Genomic DNA, 19,922 nt, shown 5'->3' with positions numbered 1-19,922 from the left:
GTACAGAACTCGGATAATGTTCTTGTTGATTTATCTTGAAAATAGACTCATTATGGATTTTAAAAATATAATTTTGAGCCTCTAATTAGTTTTCTCCAAATTTTTTTGATTTTCCAAAGTCAGAACAAGGGATCACGTAATCATTCTGAACCAGTCTCACAAAAACATAAATATCTCAAAATATAGAACTCCTTTGCTTCCTATGTTTCTTTTATATGAAAATAGATTCATTAAGCTTTAATTTGATATCTCATTAAGTCTCTGATTCAATTTATACTATTTTTGGTGATTTTACAAAATCACGTCACTGCTACTGTCCAAAACAGTTTTATTGCTAATTCACTATTTCACACTTTCTTTGTATTAACCTCATTTTAACATACATATCACAAATCATTTTCACCACATTTCATACATCACAAGTATAGGCCCATGATCACAAGGTCACCATAAAATCATCCTCATGTATAACTTACTTGTTTATAACCTTACCACATCCTGGTCACTTAATGAACACATCATTTACATAACCAAGTTCCTGCACTTATTCATCACAAAACTCACAAAGCAATACATAGAGAGTCTCCCGTTGAACACTTCGGATCAATCCTCGATACTTGGTGGTTTCAGCACATAGCTCCACCCATCATATAGTTCGGCTCTCTTGTACACATGGTGAACACTTAGTACCACCCATGTGACCTAGCCAGTTTATCTCGTAACTCTCTTGTCTACATGGTGTCCTTCACTTGGAACCACGCATGCGACCTAGCTACATATATCCCGTAGCTCTCTTGTCTACATGGTGTACACATAGTATCACCCATGCGACCTAGCTACATCATAATGTCTTGTAGCTCTCTTGTACACATGATGTGCACTCAGCACTATACATGTGACCTAGCTACATACCATCTGTATCATCCAATCTTTCCGAAGGTTCAATCGGGATTTCTCTCTCTTTTCCAACAATTTCACCAATCAAGTAATTATCCACAAACATATTTCCAATATTTTTATAAAATATCATAATACAAGTAATAGTGATGTATTACTTACATATAAACTTACATCTCATTTAATATCAACGCAATAACATTAAATTACACATTGTCTTATTAAAAATCATATGAACTTACAATTTCCCATAATATCCATAATCATAGAAATCACATTTATGTATGATAATTCAATGCACTTCATGTACCATAGACATATTTTTAAATCAATTCATAAACTTGGCACCATAATCATTTAATTTAACATAATTCAATTAATTCACTAAATTTAACTTTCAAATATAAATTACAGCATTATTGTTGTATTATTATCATACCAACTTACATACTTTCAACACCTTGGAGATCATAGTAAATATATCAATTTTACATTGAAACATGCATAAATTAATGCTTATTATACATATGAACTTACCTTGATATTAAAACGGCCATTTTACCAACTTTCCCAATTTTCGATTTTTCTCTCATTCTAGGTTCAAATCTCATTTTCCGGGATCTAAAACATCATATTTTACTTATTTAATTAATGTACTATTCAAAACAGTCCTTAACTCAAACTTTGGAAAATTACAATTTTGCCCCTAAACTTTTGCATATTTATACTTTTGCCCCTAGGCTTGGGAATTAAACTTCATCCCTTATTCTTATGTTTTATGACATGATGATCACTTTTCCCTTCTATGGCAACATCAAATTCTCACTCTAACATATACTTATGACTATTAGGTATTTTTACCGATTAAGCCCTTTTGCTCGTTTTCACTTAAAACCGAGTAGCACAAGTTGTCTAACATAATTTAAAACCTCATATTGTATCATAAAACACCAGAATACACAAATTTACCTTGGGTATTTTTCCAAATATGAACCCTAGGTTGAATTATTGCTAGCATAAGCTAAATCAAGTTACCGGGACTTCAAAAACGTAAAGAACTTGAAAAACGGGGTTAGAACGGACTTACAATTGAGCTTGGGAAGCTTGAAAACCCTAGCCATGGAGTCTCCCTTGGTATACACGTCCATGGTGAAGAAGATGAGCAAATTTGGCTTTTAATTTTGTATTTTAATTCATTTTACCCCTAAATGACCAAAATACCCTTACTACTAAACTTTCCAAAAATTCCATCCATGTCCAATTTTTGTCCATAACTTAGAAATTGGTCAAATTGCTATTTAAGACCTCCTAATTAATATTTCAAATCAATTTCATACTAGAAACTTCTAGAATGCAAGTTTTGCAACTTATTCAATTTAGTCCCTAACTTCGAATTAAGCACTTTATGCATAGAATTTCTTCACGAAATTTTCACACAATCATGAAATCATATCATAGACCTCAAACTAATCATAAAATAATTATTTATATCTCAGATTTTGTGGTCCCGAAACCTCTATTCCAACTAGACCCAATTTTGGGATATTACAAAATATTTTTCGCCGGCTACAACGGCTAAGTTGAGGAATGACATCTCTTCTTTTGTGCAAATGGATCTCGAAACACTCTATGATGCATGGGAGAGATACAAGGATCTTTTGAGAAGGTTCCCTTACCATGTATTACCACTTTGGCTAAACTTTTCACAATGGCCTGAATCCTTCGACTAAACGGATGATTGATACAGCTACTAGTCGGACTATCAATAATAAGACACCTGAGGAGGCTTATGAATTTATAGAAGAGATGTCACTGAATAATTATCAATGGCAAGTCATAAGGACAAAGCCCACAAAAGCAACCAGTGCTTTTAACATCGACTCAGTCACTATGCTCTCTAATCAGGTAAAACTTTTGAATAGAAAAATTGATGGTTTACTTGGTTCTTCACAGGTTCACCCAGTAATACAATGCAATACAAGTGGAGGAGGAACGAGCACAGAATACCTACCTTATGGCCACAACATGGAAAACGAACAATTAAATTACATGGGTAATAATCCTCGACCTCAAAATAATCCTTATAATGACACTTACAATGCAGGATGGAGGAGCCACCCAAATTTCTCATGGAGAGGCCAAGGGAATCAGAGACCACCACCCCCTCCAGGCTTCCAACAACAACCTTACCAGCAAGAGAAAAAGCTGAACCTTGAGAAGATGATGTCAAAATTTATTTCAGTAGCGGAAACCCGTTTTTAGAACACTGAAACTGCACTTAAAAATCAGCAAGCATCGATCCAAGGACTCGAGAATCAAATTGGGCAGCTGGCTAAGATGATTTCAGAAAGACCACCAAGAAGTCTACCTAGTAACACTGAACCCAATCCAAAAGAGCATGTAAAAGCAATTACACTAAGGAGTGGGAAAGTGTTAGCTGAATCTGAAAAGAAGCCACCACAAGAAGTTGACAGAAACAAAGGAGAAGAGGTAAAACCCGAAAACAATGACAATCCAATACCAAAGGAGTATAAACCACAAATCCCATATCTAGCAAAGTTGAAGAAAAACTGCATGGATGCACAATTCGGTAAATTTCTTGAACTTTTTAAACAACTGTATATTAACTTACCTTTTGTTGAAGCTATATCACAGATGCCTACATATGCAAAATTTTTACAGGAGCTTCTAACAAACAAAAGGAAGTTTGAAGACCTATCTACAGTGGAACTTAATGAGGAGTGCTCAGCCATACTCCAAAATAAACTGCCAACCAAACTAAAAGATCCAGGAAGTTTTACAATTCCCTTCTTAATTGGTAGTTTGAATGTCGATAAGACACTAGCTGATTTAGGCGCTACCATTAATTTGATGCCATATAAAATGTTTAAACAACTTGGTCTTGGGGAACCTAAACCCACTACGATGAGTATTCAATTAGTTGGTAGATCTGTTAAATATCCTAGGGGAATTATAGAGGACGTACTTGTAAAAGTAGATAAATTTATATTTCCTATTAATTTTGTTGTCTTGACATGGATGAGGATGTTGAAGTACCTTTAATCTTAGGTCGTCCATTTTTAGCCAATGCTAGGGCTGTTATTGATGTGGGTGATGGTAAATTGGTACTTAGAGTAGGTGGCGAAGAGATTATTTTTAAAATTTATGATTCCATGAGATTTTCTAGGGAATAGGATGACTCATGTTATTTCATTGATTCCATTGATCATGCTACTCAAGATTCTTTTCAGGAAATCGTACATAAGGACACGATGGAACTTGCCTTTCCCAAGGAGAGGGGGTGGATGATGATTTTGAGATAGGAACTGAACTAAATTCCAATGAAACCTCCCCAAGACCAGCAGAATATGAGGGTATTAAGGTAAATGATGAACTTAAGCAAAAACCTTCTATTGAAGAACCTCTCAAACTGAAACTTAAATAATTTTTGAATCACTTGGAATATGCATTCCTTGGAAATAATCCTACATTACCGGTAATTATTGCATCCAACTTGCAACCCAAGGAGAAAGAGGAATTACTCCAAGTATTAAGAGAGCATAAAAGGGCCATAGCTTGGAAAATTTCTGACATTAAAGGGATCAACCCTTCTTTTTGCACCCATAAAATTTTAATGGAAGATAAATATAAGCCATGTGTGCAAGCCCAAAGGCGACTGAACCCCAACATGAAGGAAGTTGTTAAAGATGAGGTAATTAAACTCCTAGATTGTGGAATTATTAATTCTATTTCTGACAGTTCTTGGGCAAGTCCAGTGCAGGTTGTTCCTAAGAAAGGAGGCATGATTGTTGTAGCCAATGAGAAGAATGAATTAATCCCAACAAGAATAGTCACAGGATGGAGAGTTTGCATTGACTATAGGAAACTGAATGATGCCACGAGAAAAGATCACTTCCCCCTTTCATTCATTGACCAAATGCTGGAAAAATTATTAGGGCACATGTACTACTGCTTCTTAGACGGACTCTCTGGCTATTTTCAAATTCCAATAGCTCCTGAAGATTAAGAAAAGATGATGTTCACATGTCCATACGGTACGTTTGCTTATTGTAGAATGCCTTTTGGATTATGTAATGCTCCTGCTACTTTTCAGCGTTGCATGATGGCCATTTTTTACGAACTCGTAGAAGACATTATGGAGGTATTTATGGATGATTTCTTAGTTTTCAATAACTTTTTTCATCTTTGCCTTAAAAATTTAAAACGAGTCTTAATAAGATGCGAGGAAACAAATCTGGTGCTCAACTGGGAACAATGTCATTTTATGGTTCAAGAAGGTATTGTGTTAGGACATAAAATTTTTAGTAAAGGGATTAAGGTCAATAAATCTAAAATTGAAGCCATTGAGAAACTACCTCCCTCTAAATCAATTAAGGCTATTAGAAGCTTTTTAGGACATGCTGGGTTTTATAGAAGATTTATTAAAGATTTTTCTAAAATAGCTAAGCCTTTGACTAAATTACTAGAAAAAGATATGCCTTTCAATTTCGATCAGAAATGTTTAGAATCATTTAATACTTTAAAGGATAAATTGACTAAAGCTCCAATTATAATTGCACCTGATTGGAATTCACCTTTCAAACTAATATGCGATGCGAGTGATTTTGCAGTAGGTGCAGTTTTGGGACAACGAAGAGATAAGCATTTTCAACCTATATATTATGCTAGCGAAACTTAGGCCATATCTAATATTGTCTAGAGTTATCATTTATACTGACCATTTTGCTCTTCGCTACCTTTTAACTAAGACCGATGCAAAACCTCGAGTCATTCGATGGATTTTTTTATTGCAGGAATTTGACTTGGAGATTAAAGATAAGAAAGGAACTGAAAATCTCGCGACTGATTATCTTTCCAGGCTTGAAAATTCAAGTACCAAAGAGCTAGATGAAGTTGAAATGAATGATTCATTCCCTGAAGAATAATTTTTTGCCATATCTGATTCTGAGGTACCCTGGTTTGCAGACATTACAAATTTTTTAGTTGCTAACATTATCCCAAAAGGGTTGACACATCAGCAAAAGAAGCGATTCTTTATTGATGTGAAAAATTACTTTTAGGAAGCCCCTTTCCTTTTCCATATATGCGCAAACCAAGTAATTAGGAGATGCGTTACAAGGACAGAAGCATTGAAGATCTTGGAACATTACCACTCAGGACTGACTGGAGGACACTATAGTGGGAATAATACCGCACATAAAATACTCGAATCAGGTTTTTATTGGCCCGCTCTATTCAAAGATGCCAACAGGTATGTTACTTCTTGTGACATATGCCAAAGGACAAGTAATATCTCCAAACGTGATGAAATCCCTCAAACATATATACTTTCATGTGAGATATTTGACGTTTAGGGTATCGAATTCATGGGTCCATTCCCTAGTTCATTTGGGAATAAATACATAGACTAACGATGCTAGAGTAGTAGTACGTTTCCTTAAGAAACTTTTCTCTCGATTTGGAACACCTAAAGTAATCATCAGTGATAGGGTTACTCAGTTTTGTAACACCCAATTTGACAAGATTCTTAAGAAATACGAAATTCACCACAGAACAGCTATCTTTTACCACCCACAAACTAGTGGCCAAGTCGAAATGGCAAACAGAGAGCTTAAACGTATCCTAGAAAAGATAGTAGAATTGAACAGGAAGGATTGGGCGATGAAAGTAGATGATGCTTTATGGGCTTATAGAACTGCTTTTAAGACCCCCATAGGAGCATCACCTTATAGACTTGTTTATGGAAAAATTTTTCATCTACCATTTGAGTTAGAACACAAGGCATTTTGGGCTATAAAATTTCTAAAGCTTGATCCCAAACTTGCAGGTGAAAATAGGTTGATTCAGTTGAACGAGTTAGATGAGTGGCGAACCAATGCATATGAAAATTCACGCTTATACAAGGAAGCAACGAAGCACCGCCACGACACTCGTTTAAGACAATGCAAGTAATTTGAAGTTGGAGATCTTGTCCTGTTGTATAACTCAAGGCTCAAATTATTCCCTGGGAAGCTTAAATCACGATGGTCAGGTTCTTTCATAGTCCAAACTGTCTTTCCATATGGCACAGTAGAGGTAAGTCACCCATCACAAGGCACTTTCAAGGTAAATGGACATCGCCTCAAACTCTACAACGGTGAGAATTTCAAAGAAGATAGAGAGAAGCTATGGCTCCACGAACTTCCCTAAATATACCTACAAGGTAGAGTCGAGCTTAGACTCTAAATAACCGCTTCTTGGGAGGCAACCCAAGCACTAACATCACTAAATAGGGTTTAATTTTTCTTTAATTGTTCATAGTTTAACTGCAGGAAATTTTGACATTTGACAGGGGCAAACATGGCCTAGCCCACGAGCGTGCTTTAGGCCGTGCTCATACCACGGGCTACGACACAACCTGTGATACGGCCGTGTGAAAACAGAGGAAAAAATTTACCCAAAACACAGGATTCGATACATTGTCACGACCGTGAGATGTGGCCGTGGGCAATTCTGTCAAATCAACACGGGCGTATAACACGCCCGTGTCTATTAACCGTGCTTAAAACTGCCAAATTAACATAGGCGTGATAAGTTTTATAATTTATGAATTTCCATTCTTGAAAACTTAACTATTATCATGACAAAGGCAAGCGCACCTTATCAGGCAATAGTATAGCTTATAGCAAGACCGGGATATCGAACCCAAAGGAACTAAAAGTACTAGTATTAACTTTCTTTTTATTATATAGCCTAAAAATAAAGGGGTTTGTTTTATCTAAACTAATTACTAAACTAAGAATGCACAAAAAGTAAATTGAGGAAATAACTTTTGGGAAAACTGAATGATTTGGACAATACCCAAGGGAAAAATCCACCTAGACTTCATTTGTTATTGACTCTGAATTAGATGATTTATTCATTTGACTTGATCCGTAGAAATCCCTAATTTATATTATTATCTCTCTCGAGACTAACAATGTCTAATCCTAGGTTGATTAATTGAAATCTCTTTCTAATTAAAACCCCTAGTGTTGCATTAACTCGATCTATAGATTCCTTTATTAGGTTTCACCCTAATCCAGCAAAATTATGTCACCCTATGTCTAGGCGTGCAATCAACTCTGCTCAATTATACTAGATCTACTCTTAGACATGGAATTTTGCTCCTCTGAATAAGCACATCAAAACTTGAATCAATATCCTGGAATATTAAAACAAGAATTAAGAACGCATAATTAAGAACAAATCAAATATTTATCATATAATTCAGAAAATAATAACAAGATCCGTCTTAGGTTTCATTTCCTTTAGGTATTTGGGGGGGTTTAGTTCATAAGTGTGAAGGAAAACATCTCAGAAGAATGATAACAAAACATAAAGAAAACCCAAAAAACTCTTGAAGGAAATTGATGGGAGATCTTCAGTCTTAAAGGATAATCTGGCTTCTGAGATGGATCAATCGGCTTTCTTCAAGTAATTCCTTTCCTTCTACTCCGTGTCTCCCCTCTAGGTACCTCTTGGGGTGTTTATATAGGATTTAGAATGCTTCAAAACTGTAACACCCCGTACCCGAGACCGTTGCCAGAGTCGGACACGAGGGGTTAACAGACTTAATTCCCTTATTTTTACAGTCCATTTTAAAAATTTCCAGACTAGCTGGCTAACTGCGTCACTATCACCTTAAAATCATATCCTGAGTTCCAAAACTCGAAAATCAGTTTTGTAAATTTTCCCGGAAACTAGACTCATATATCCATCTAAAAAATTTTTTCTAGAATTTTTGGTTGGGCCAATTAGTACAGTTTATTAGTTAAAGTCTCCCCTGTTTCAAGGTTCGACTGCTCTGACCTTCATGCATTACGACTTATATATCTCCCTGTACAGGGCTTCAATACTTATGCCGTTTGTTACTAAAGAAACTAGACTTGAAAAGGAATCTATACATATATGGCATGACTTTTAACTATCTCTGGTTAATTTATAATGAATCTCCTAAGTCCGAACAGGGAATCCAGAAACTACTCTGGCTCTGTTGCACGAAAACTTTAAAATCTCATAAAATACTGTTCATATGATCCTTTCATTACTTCCCTATGAAAATAGATTCATCAAGGTTCAATTACATAATTTATTCACTATTTAATTCCATTCTTACTATTTTTAGTGATTTTTCAAATCCACACCACTGCTGCTGTCAGCATCTGTTTTTAAGGTAAACCTTACCTATTTCATGGTTTTCCATGAATCAACTAGAGTTTGTCATACATAGCATCAAAATAATCATAATTAACCATTCCCAATGGCTAATCGTTACCAAACATTTTTATACCTCTCAATGAACAACATAGAAGACGATTATAATGCTATGCTCAAAGTGTATATAAGCCATTTTCGCATAGCTATCCAAATTTATACAAAACCAAAGGGTACATGACCAACAACAAAAAGGGTAGTCCTATACATGCCATTTTCAGAGTTCAACCAAAAATGTACCAAAAGGGCTTTGATAGTGTGGACGACTTCGACTTCGACAATCCCGAGTCCGATAGCTGACGAACCAAAATCTATAAAACAGAGATTCAAAGAACGGAGTAAGCATTTAATGCTCAGTAAGTTTTGAGCAATAAAATTAGGCACAACTGAAGTATAGCATTCATATAACTAAACGGATAATTTCATATACACATATTCTCAAAAATCAGTCCTACTTCACATTTCCAACCCTTATATTCATACATAAGGGATCAACTTAACCAAAGGCCCGAAAGCTCACTAATCGACTGAGCGGATAATATTTAAAAGAAATCACTACTCCAATGCATATACGAAACATACCTTATCGTTGGGATTTTACGAGCGTATTAATTGAAATTATTACAGCAAGATCACTCATTCCCAAACCAAGTACCTTCGGGGTTTAGCCGGATATAGCTACTCGCTCAAATGCCTTCGGGACTTAGCCCGGTTATAGTAACTCGCACAATTGCCTTCGGGACTTAGCCCGGTTATAGTAACTCGCACAATTGCCTTCGGGACTTAGCCCGGTTATAGTAACTCGCACAATTGCCTTCGGGACTTGGCCCGGATATAGTAACTCGCACAAATGCCTTCGGGACTTAGCCCGGTTATCAATCCGAAAATCCATGCACATATCAATATTTCATTTTCGTAACTAGAATTCAAACACAAGTCACTTATCAAGCATTATCATTTTCAGCTCAAAAGCTACATACAAAGGGCATGATTTTGATTTGCTTATAACATAATCTAATCGAATCATAATCTAAGTTTCATTACTCGAAAACTTACCTCGGATGTGGTCGAATGATTTCGGCAGCTATTCGATCACTTTTTCCTTTCCCTTATCCAACTTTGATCCTCTAAGCTCTTGAGCTTAATAAACAAATAAATTTATTCAATTACTTATCCAACTTTACAATATACAAATATCTATTTATTTAGATTCATTTCGAACTAATATTAGGCAACCGATCATATATTCTCCACATGGTGATATTCAAACATTGTAGCCAAAGAATCACAATTATCGAATGTTTAACTATGATCGGACATATGATATTACCCGTATGTCTTAAGCTAATTGCCGAACCTATTGCCTCAATTTGTGTACATATCAAATATAGTAATCCTTACTTGAACTATTAACCAACCTTATCAATGAGCAATTATACTCAAAATACCATATATATATTCATAAGTGCATAGATACTATGTTACCAACAATTATTTCCTTGCTTAGCAGCCGAACCAATATACACATTACTCCATATCTACCCGTCACGTTTACTCTACTTAAACCGAATAAACTTGTACATAAGGTCCTTGGCCGAACCTCACTAAAAACAAGTCAACCAAAATCTTAGTATTCATCTTGTGTATAACCTTATTTACCTTCCAAAAATCACAAAAACATCAAACTCTTAATGTTTATGTACAAGGCCGAATCTTAACATGATCCAACCTCCAACTCATTCATTTCAATCACTCACACGGCATTTGTTCAATTCTTTAGACAAATCTATGTTTGGCCATTGTACTCATGAGCATTAAAATTTATAATTTGACTACTTAAACCCTTCTCTTCAACAATTCTTCATAAAACATAAAGATTATAACCCAATCTCATCCTTTAATAACTAAAACCAAATGCTCAAGTCATCACCAAGATTTCGAAATTTTTGCCATGGGTTGTGTAAGAAATTAGCTAATTAACTAGAAACAAGTTTAAAATTTAAGAATCTAACACAACATACTAACCTCCCCTTAAGCTCAAGGTGACCGAAACCTCTCTTCTTCCTTTCTTCAATTCGGCCAAGAAGAACCAAAGAATGAAGCTCTTTTTTTTCTTCTTTCAATTCACGGCAATGAAGGGGGCAACCACACACATTTTTTTTTGTTTCTCCTCCTACTAACACTAATATTTTATTGCCCATGTTCTTTACTTTATTATTCCTAACATAAGCATTAACATAACATGTTTATGACATGTTTTGCCCATAACATTTTGTCCACCCTCCTTGTCATGGCCGGCCACTTACTAATTAAGGGGGAAATTGACATGCAAGTCCACCCTTTTGATCTCATGCACTAATAGATCCTTATAGATCGACCTATCACATTTTAAAAGTGTCACACATAAGTCCTATTAGCTAAATTCACATGCAATTGACTAAATCGAAGCTTAAAACTTTCACACATTCATATTCACATATTTTAGACAATAATCATTATATTCAAATAATTTGGTGACTCGTTTTAGCGGTCCCGAAACCGCTTTCCGACTAGGGTCACTTTAGGGCTGTCACAACTCTCCCCCACTTAAGAAATTTTCGTCCCCGAAAATCTTACCGGTATACAGGTTTGGGTATCGTTCTTTTATAGAGTTCTCGGGTTCCCAAGTAGCTTCTTTCATCCCGTGTTTGAGCCATAAAACTTTTACTAAAGGAACCTTTTTGTTTCGCAACTCTTTCACTTCACGAGCTAGGATACGAATTGGTTCTTTTTCATAACTCATATCGGCATGAATTTCAACCTCGGAGGGACTTATTATGTGTGAAGGATCAGATCTGTAACGTCGAAGCATCGAAACATGAAAAACGTTGTGGATCCTTTCGAGTTCAGGGGGTAAAAGCAACCTATATGCAACTGGACCAACTCGTTCAGAGATTTCATACGGCCCAATGAATCTCGGACTCAACTTGCCCTTACGCCCAAATCTGAGTATCTTTTTCCAAGGTGAAACTTTAAGAAACACTTTATCTCCCACCTGATACTCAATGTCCTTTCATTTCAAATCCGCGTACAACTTCTGATGATCTGATGCTGCCTTCAGACTTTCACGAATTATTTTTACTTTCTGCTCAGCATCTTTAATCAAATCAACTCTGAAAATTTTTCTTTCACCGAGCTCGGTCCAAAACAATGGTGTACGACATTTTCGACCGTACAAAGCCTCGTAAGGCGCCATCTTAATGCTTGACTGAAAACTATTGTTGTAAGCGAACTCAATCAAAGGTAGATACCGTTCCCATGAACCACTAAACTCAAGGATACAGCATCTCAACATATCCTCGAGTATCTGAATTATCCGCTCGGATTGACCATCGGTTTGGGGATGAAAAGCGGTGCTAAAATGTAACTTGTTACCCAAAGCTTCTTGCAATTTCTTCCAAAATCGCGAGGTGAATCTCTGATCTCTATCCGACACAATAGAAATGGGCACCCCGTGTAATCTCACAATCTGAGAAACATACAATTCAGCTAGTTTATCCAATGAAAAATCCATACGTACGGGAATAAAATGAGCCGACTTAGTCAGTCTATCAACAACAACCCAAATCGCATCTTTCTTACTTGTCGACAATGGCAACCCAGACACAAAATCCATCGTGACTCGATCCCATTTCCATTCAGGTACCATGATCGGCTGGAGTAAACCCGTAGGCACTTGATGTTCCGCCTTCACTTGCTGAATATTAAACACTTCGAAACAAAATCGGAAATGTCTCGTTTCATACCATGCCACCAAAACTGACGTCTCAGGTCATTGTACATTTTTGTACTCCCCGGGTGAATTGACATTCGGCTACAATGAGCTTCGTTCAGAATCATCATAATAAGTTCTGAATTTCTTGGGACACACAAACGACTTCTGAACCTCAAACAATCGTCATCGTCAATTTGAAACTCTGATTCCATGTTCGAAACACATTCAGCCCGTTTTGCAACCAATTCATCATCGACTTTCTGAGCTTCATGAATTTGATGAATCAATAATGGTTTGGCCTTTAATTCAGCTACTAACACATTGTCGAGTAGAACAGACAAGTGTACATTCATCGCTCGTAAAGCAAGCAGTGATTTCTGGCTTAAGGCGTCCGCAACCACATTAGCCTTTCCTGGGTGATAATCAATGACAAGCTCATAATCTTTCAACAACTCAAGCCAACGCCTTTGTCGCAGATTCAAGTCTCTTTGAGTCATCAAATATTTGAGACTTTTGTGATCCGAAAATACATGGCACTTCTCACCAAATAAGTAATGTCGCTATATTTTCAAAGCGAATACGATGGCAGCTAATTCGAGATCATGGGTTGGATAATTTTTCTCATGTGGCTTCAGTTGCCTCGACGCATAAGCTACAACTCGACCTTCTTGCATTAATACACAACCCAACCCAAGTAAGGATGCATCACTGTAAATGATGAACTCCTTGCCTGATTCGGGCTGCACTAGTACTGGAGCTTCCGTCAAATGGGTTTTCAATTGATCGAAACTTTTTTGACACCTTTCTGTCCATTCAAACTTAACATCTTTCTGAAGTAGCTTCGTTATTGGTTTGGATATCATCGAGAAACCTTTTACAAACCGTCGGTAGTAACCGGCAAGTCCCAAAAAGCTCCGAACTTCAGTAATATTTCTCGGAGGCTTCCAGTTAAGTATGGCTGAAATTTTGCTCGGATCGACTCGAATGCCCGATGCAGATACCACATGACCTAGGAAGCTAACCTCTCTTAACCAGAACTCACACTTACTGAACTTAGCATATAACTGCTTATCTCGTAAAATCTGCAACACTAATCTCAGGTGTTCAGCATGCTCGGTTTCATCTCTTGAGTAAACCAAGATGTCATCAATAAACACAACTACAAACCGATCCAAATACGGTCTAAAGATCTGATTCATCAAATCCATAAATACCGCAGGGGCATTAGTGAGCCCAAACGGCATCACTAAGAACTCGTAGTGACCGTATCTCGTTCTGAAAGCAGTTTTGGGTATATCCGAATCTCGAATTCGCAACTGATAATAACCCGATCTCAAATCTATCTTTGAAAACACTGAGGCTCCCTTTAGTTGATCAAACAAATCATCAATGCGCGGTCGGATATTTATTCTTTATTGTCACCTTATTCAGCTGACGATAGTCAATGCACAACCTCATGGTTCCGTCCTTCTTTTTCACAAACAATACTGGTGCACCCCAAGGTGAGAAACTTGGTCGAGCGAAACCTCTATCCGTCAACTCTTGCAACTGAGCTTTTAATTCCTTTAATTCCGTTAGTGCCATACGATACGGAGCTATCGAAATCGGTGTAGTCCCAGGTACAAGCTCGATGCCAAACTCTACCTCCCGAACAGGTGGTAAACTCGGTAATTCTTTAGGAAAAACATCCGGGTATTCACAAACCACTGGCACAGATTCAGGCTTCTTTTCTAACTCTTTGTCATCAAGTACATACGCAAGGTATGCTTCGCACCCCTTTCTTACATATTTCTGAGCCAACATTGATGATATTACAGCTGGCAACCTATTCATGTCAGTAGACTCAACTCAGATTATCTCGTTATTTACACACCTCAGATCGATGGTTTTTCTTTTGCAATTTACAATCGCATCATGTACGGTCAACCAATCCATACCGAGGATAACATCAAATTCGTCAAATGGTAAAAGCATCAAATCGGCCGGAAAACAGGAACCTCTGATTTCTAAGGGACATTTCTTACACACTTTGTCGACAAGCACGTAACGACCCAAAGGATTTGACACCCGAATTACAAACTCAGTAGACTCAACAGGTAGAGTCTTACTAGATGCTAAGGTTTCACATATATAAGAATGAGTAGAACCAGGGTCAATCAAAGCAATCACATTAGTATCAAAGAGAGTAAAAATACCGGTAATAACATCTTGCGAAGAAGCATCCTCGTGTGCGCGAATAGCATAAGCTCTAGCAGGAGCATGAGCCTCAAATCTGGTTGTAGCATCTCTAGATCCTCTCTGACCACCACTAGCATTGCCCGTATTCCTAGATGGTCTACCCCGAGCAGTAGTAGCACCAGGTTTCCCACTCTGATTTACATTCTGTTCAGACAACCTCGGGCAATCTTTAATAAAGTGGTCAACTGATCCGCACTTGTAACAGGAGCGGTCATGGAATCTACAACTCCCCGAATGCCATTTACCACAATACTGACACTCCGTTCTGTCTCGACGATCATTTCCAACACTGGCGACCGAAGTGACTCGTGCACTCATAGGGGGTCGATCACGATCTCGTCTAGAAAAACCCGAAGTGTCTCTAGATCGGCCCAAATCATCTCTAAATTTCTTCGATGACTATTGAAAGGGCCTCCCCGAAGACCTCTTACGAAACTCCTTTGCTCCCATATCAGCTTTTCTTTTCTCCATACTGAGCTCCTCGGCTTTGCAAGCTCGCTCGACAAGTACCACAAATTCTCGGATTTCCAAAATGCCAACATACAGCTTTATATCATCATTCAGTCCATCCTCGAAACGTTTACACATTACGGCTTCTGAAGAAATGCATTCTCGAGCGTACCACCTAAGCCTTACAAACTTTCGTTCATAGTCGGTAACCGACATGGAACCTTGTTTAAGTTCAAGAAATTCCTTCCATTTTTGGTCAATGAATCTCTGACTGATATACTTCTTTCGAAACTCGGTTTGGAAAAACTCCCAAGTTACTTACTCTCTGGGCACAACAGAAGTCAACGTATTCCACCAATAGTAGGCAGAATCACGTAGCAAGGAGATAGTACACTTTAGGCACTCATCGGGTGTGCAAGATAGCTCATCGAGTACCCGAATAGTGTTGTCCAACCAAAATTCAGCTTGCTCGGCATCATCGCTGTCAGTAGCTTTAAATTCAGTAGCCCCGTGTTTTCGGATTCTGTCAACTGGGGGCTTATTTGACCTTATTTGGTCAGTTACCGAAGGTATTGTAGGTGCGGGGGTGGTATTAGTCGAGAATAGAGGTTGTGGAACAGTCGTATTAGTTCGAATGTATTGGTTAAACCAATCATTCATCACGCTATAAAAAGCTTGCCTAGCCTCATCATTCGGATTGCTAGCAATAGGTTGAGAGTCCACCGGCGCTGTCCCTTGTGCGGGAGCAGGCGCTACACTCTCAAGATCATCAGCTACCGCTCGGTCGGGATCGGGATCCATTACTATAAATAAACACATTTGCAAATGTCAGAAATCACCACACTATCAAATAATCACAAAATGGCATGTATAGCTAGACCCAAACGTATTACGGTGATCCTAGAATCGACTAAACCGTAGCTCTGATACCAATAAAATTGTAACACCCCGTACCCTAGACCTTTGCCGGAGTTGGACACGAGGGGTTAACAAACTTAATTCCCTTATTTTTACAGTCCATTTTAAAAATTTCCAGACTAGCTGGCTAACTGCGTCACTGTCACCTTAAAAATCATATCCTGAGTTCCAAAACTCGAAAATCAGTTTCGTAAATTTTCCCTAAAACTAGACTCATATATCCATCTAAAAATTTTTTCTAGAATTTTTGGTTGGGCCAATTAGTATAGTTTATTAGTTAAAGTCTCCCCTGTTTCAAGGTTTGACTGCTCTGACCTTCATGCATTACGACTTATATATCTCCCTGTACAGGGCTTCAATACTTATCCCGTTTGTTTCTAAAGAAACTAGACTCAAAAAGGAATCTATACATATATGGAATGACTTCTAACTATCTCTGGTTAATTTATAATGAATTTCTTAAGTCCCGAACAGGGAAACCAGAAACCGCTCTGGCCCAGTTTCACGAAAACTTTAAAATCTCATAAAATACTATTCATATGATCGTTTCATTACTTCCCTATGAAAATAGATTCATCAAGGTTCAATTACATAATTTATTCACTATTTAATTCCATTCTTAATATTTTTAGTGATTTTTCAAATTCACACCACTGCTGTTGTCAGCATCTGTTTTTAAGGTAAACCTTACCTATTTCATGGTTTTCCATGAATCAACTAGAGTTTGTCATACATAGCATCAAAATAATCATAATTAACCATTCCCAATGGCTAATCGTTACCAAACATTTCCATACCTCTCAATGAACAACGTACAAGACGATTATAATGCTATGCTCAAAGTGTATATAAGCCATTTTCGCATGGCTATCCAAATTTATACAAAACCAAAGGGTACATGACCAACAACAAAAAGGGTAGTCCTATACATGCCATTTTCAGAGTTCAACCAAAAGTGTACCAAAAGGGCTTTGATAGTGTGGACAACTTCGACTTCGACAATCCCGAGTCCGATAGCTGACGAACCAAAATCTATAAAACAGAGATTCAAAGAACGGAGTAAGCATTTAATGCTTAGTAAGTTTTGAGCAATAAAATTAGGCACAACTGAAGTATAGCATTCATATAACTAAACGGATAATTTCATATACACATATTCTCAAAAATCAGTCCTACTTCACATTTCCAACCCTTATATTCATACATAAGGGATCAACTTAACCAAAGGCCCGAAAGCTCACTAATCAATTGAGCGGATAATATTTAAACGAAATCACTACTCCAATGCATATACGAAACGTACCTTATCGTTGGGATTTTACGAGCATATTAATTGAAATTATTACAGCAAGATCGCTCATTCCCAAACCAAGTACCTTCGGGGTTTAGCCAGATATAGCTACTCGCTCAAATACCTTCAGGACTTAGCCCGGTTATAGTAACTCGTACAATTGCCTTCGGGACTTAGCCCGGTTATAGTAACTCGCACAATTGCCTTCGGGACTTAGCCCGGTTATAGTAACTCGCACAAATGCCTTCGATACTTAGCCCGGATATAGTAACTCGCACAAATGCCTTCAGGACTTAGCCCGGTTATCAATCCGAATATCCATGCACATATCAATATTTCATTTTCGTAACTAGAATTCAAACACAAGTCACTTATCAAGCATTATCATTTTCAGCTCAAGAGCTACATACAAAGGGCATGATTTTGATTTGCTTATAACATAATCTAATCGAATTATAATCTAAGTTTCATTACTCGAAAACTTACCTCGGATGTGGTCGAACGATTTCGGCGGCTATTCGATACTTTTTCCTTTCCCTTATCCAACTTTGATCCTCTAAGCTCTTGAGCTTAATAAACAAATAAATTTGTTCAATTACTCATCCAACTTTACTATATACAAATATCTATTTATTTAGATTCATTTCGAACTAATATTAGGCAACCGATCATATATTCTCCCCATGGTGATATTCAAACATTGTAGCCAAAGAATCACAATTATCGAATGTTTAACTATGATTGGACATATGATATTACCCGTATGTCTTAAGCTAATTGCCGAACCTATTGCCTCAATTTGTGTACATATCAAATATAGTAATCCTTACTTGAACTATTAACCAACCTTATCAATGAGCAATTATACTCAAAATACCATATATATATATTCATAAGTGCATAGATACTATGTAACCAACAATTATTTCCTTGCTTAGCAGCCGAACCAATATACACATTACTCCATATCTACCCGTCACGTTTACTCTACTTAAACCGAATAAACTTGTACATAAGGCCCTTGGCCGAACCTCACTAAAAACAAGTCAACCAAAATCTTAGTATTCATCTTGTGTATAACCTTATTTACCTTCCAAAAATCACAAAAACATCAAACTCTTAATGTTTATGTACAAGGCCGAATCTTAACATGATCCAACCTCCAACTCATTCATTTCAATCACTCACACGGCATTTGTTCAATTCTTTAGACAAATCTATGTTTGGCCATTGTACTCATGAGCATTAAAATTTATAATTTGACTACTTAAACCCTTCTCTTCAACAATTCTTCATAAAACATAAAGATTATAACCCAATCTCATCCTTTAATAACTAAAACCGAATGCTCAAGCCATCACCAAGATTTCGAAATTTTTGCCATGGGTTGTGTAAGAAATTAGCTAATTAACTAGAAACAAGTTTAAAATTTAAGAATCTAACACAACATACTAACCTCCCTTAAGCTCAAGGTGACCGAAACCTCTCTTCTTCCTTTCTTCAATTCGGCCAAGAAGAACCAAAGAATGAAGCTCTTTTTTTTCTTCTTTCAATTCACGGCAATGAAGGGGGCAACCACACACATTTTTTTTTGTTTCTCCTCCTACTAACACTAATATTTTATTGCCCATGTTCTTTACTTTATTATTCCTAACATAAGCATTAACATAACATGTTTATGACATATTTTGCCCATAACATTTTGTCCACCCTCCTTGTCATGGCCAGCCACTTACTAATTAAGGGGGAAATTGACATGCAAGTCCACCCTTTTGATCTCATGCACTAATAGATCCTTATAGATCGACCTATCACACTTCAAAAGTGTCACACATAAGTCCTATTAGCTAAATTCACATGCAATTGACTAAATCGAAGCTTAAAACTTTCACACATTCATATTCACATATTTTAGACAATAATCATTATATTTAAATAATTTGGTGACTCGGTTTAGCGGTCTCGAAACCGCTTTTCGACTAGGGTCACTTTAGGGCTATCACAAAAACCCTCCAGAGTGGCCTTTTTTGAATAGGACTAGACTTGGGCTCGATAAGGACACGCCCATGTGCAAGTGCTTCAACCCGTGTTCGAGTCTGTTGAATAGACACGGGCATT

General features: G+C 37.1%; 1 non-coding gene across 1 annotated transcript; it reads right to left on the bottom strand.

Annotated features, from left to right (window-relative positions):
• Nucleotides 1–2,474: 2,474 nt before the first annotated feature.
• Nucleotides 2,475–2,581, bottom strand: LOC121229850 (small nucleolar RNA R71). The gene has a single exon (XR_005927805.1). It is a non-coding gene; the product is annotated as a small nucleolar RNA R71 (small nucleolar RNA).
• Between the last annotated feature and the right edge of the window lie 17,341 nt (nt 2,582–19,922).

The sequence above is a fragment of the Gossypium hirsutum genome, chromosome A05 (genome assembly GCF_007990345.1).
Source record: "Gossypium hirsutum isolate 1008001.06 chromosome A05, Gossypium_hirsutum_v2.1, whole genome shotgun sequence".
In the NCBI taxonomy this organism is placed as follows: Eukaryota; Viridiplantae; Streptophyta; class Magnoliopsida; order Malvales; family Malvaceae; genus Gossypium; species Gossypium hirsutum.
The sequence above is the reverse complement of the archived record's forward strand: the minus strand, read 5'-3'. Positions and strand labels throughout refer to the sequence as shown.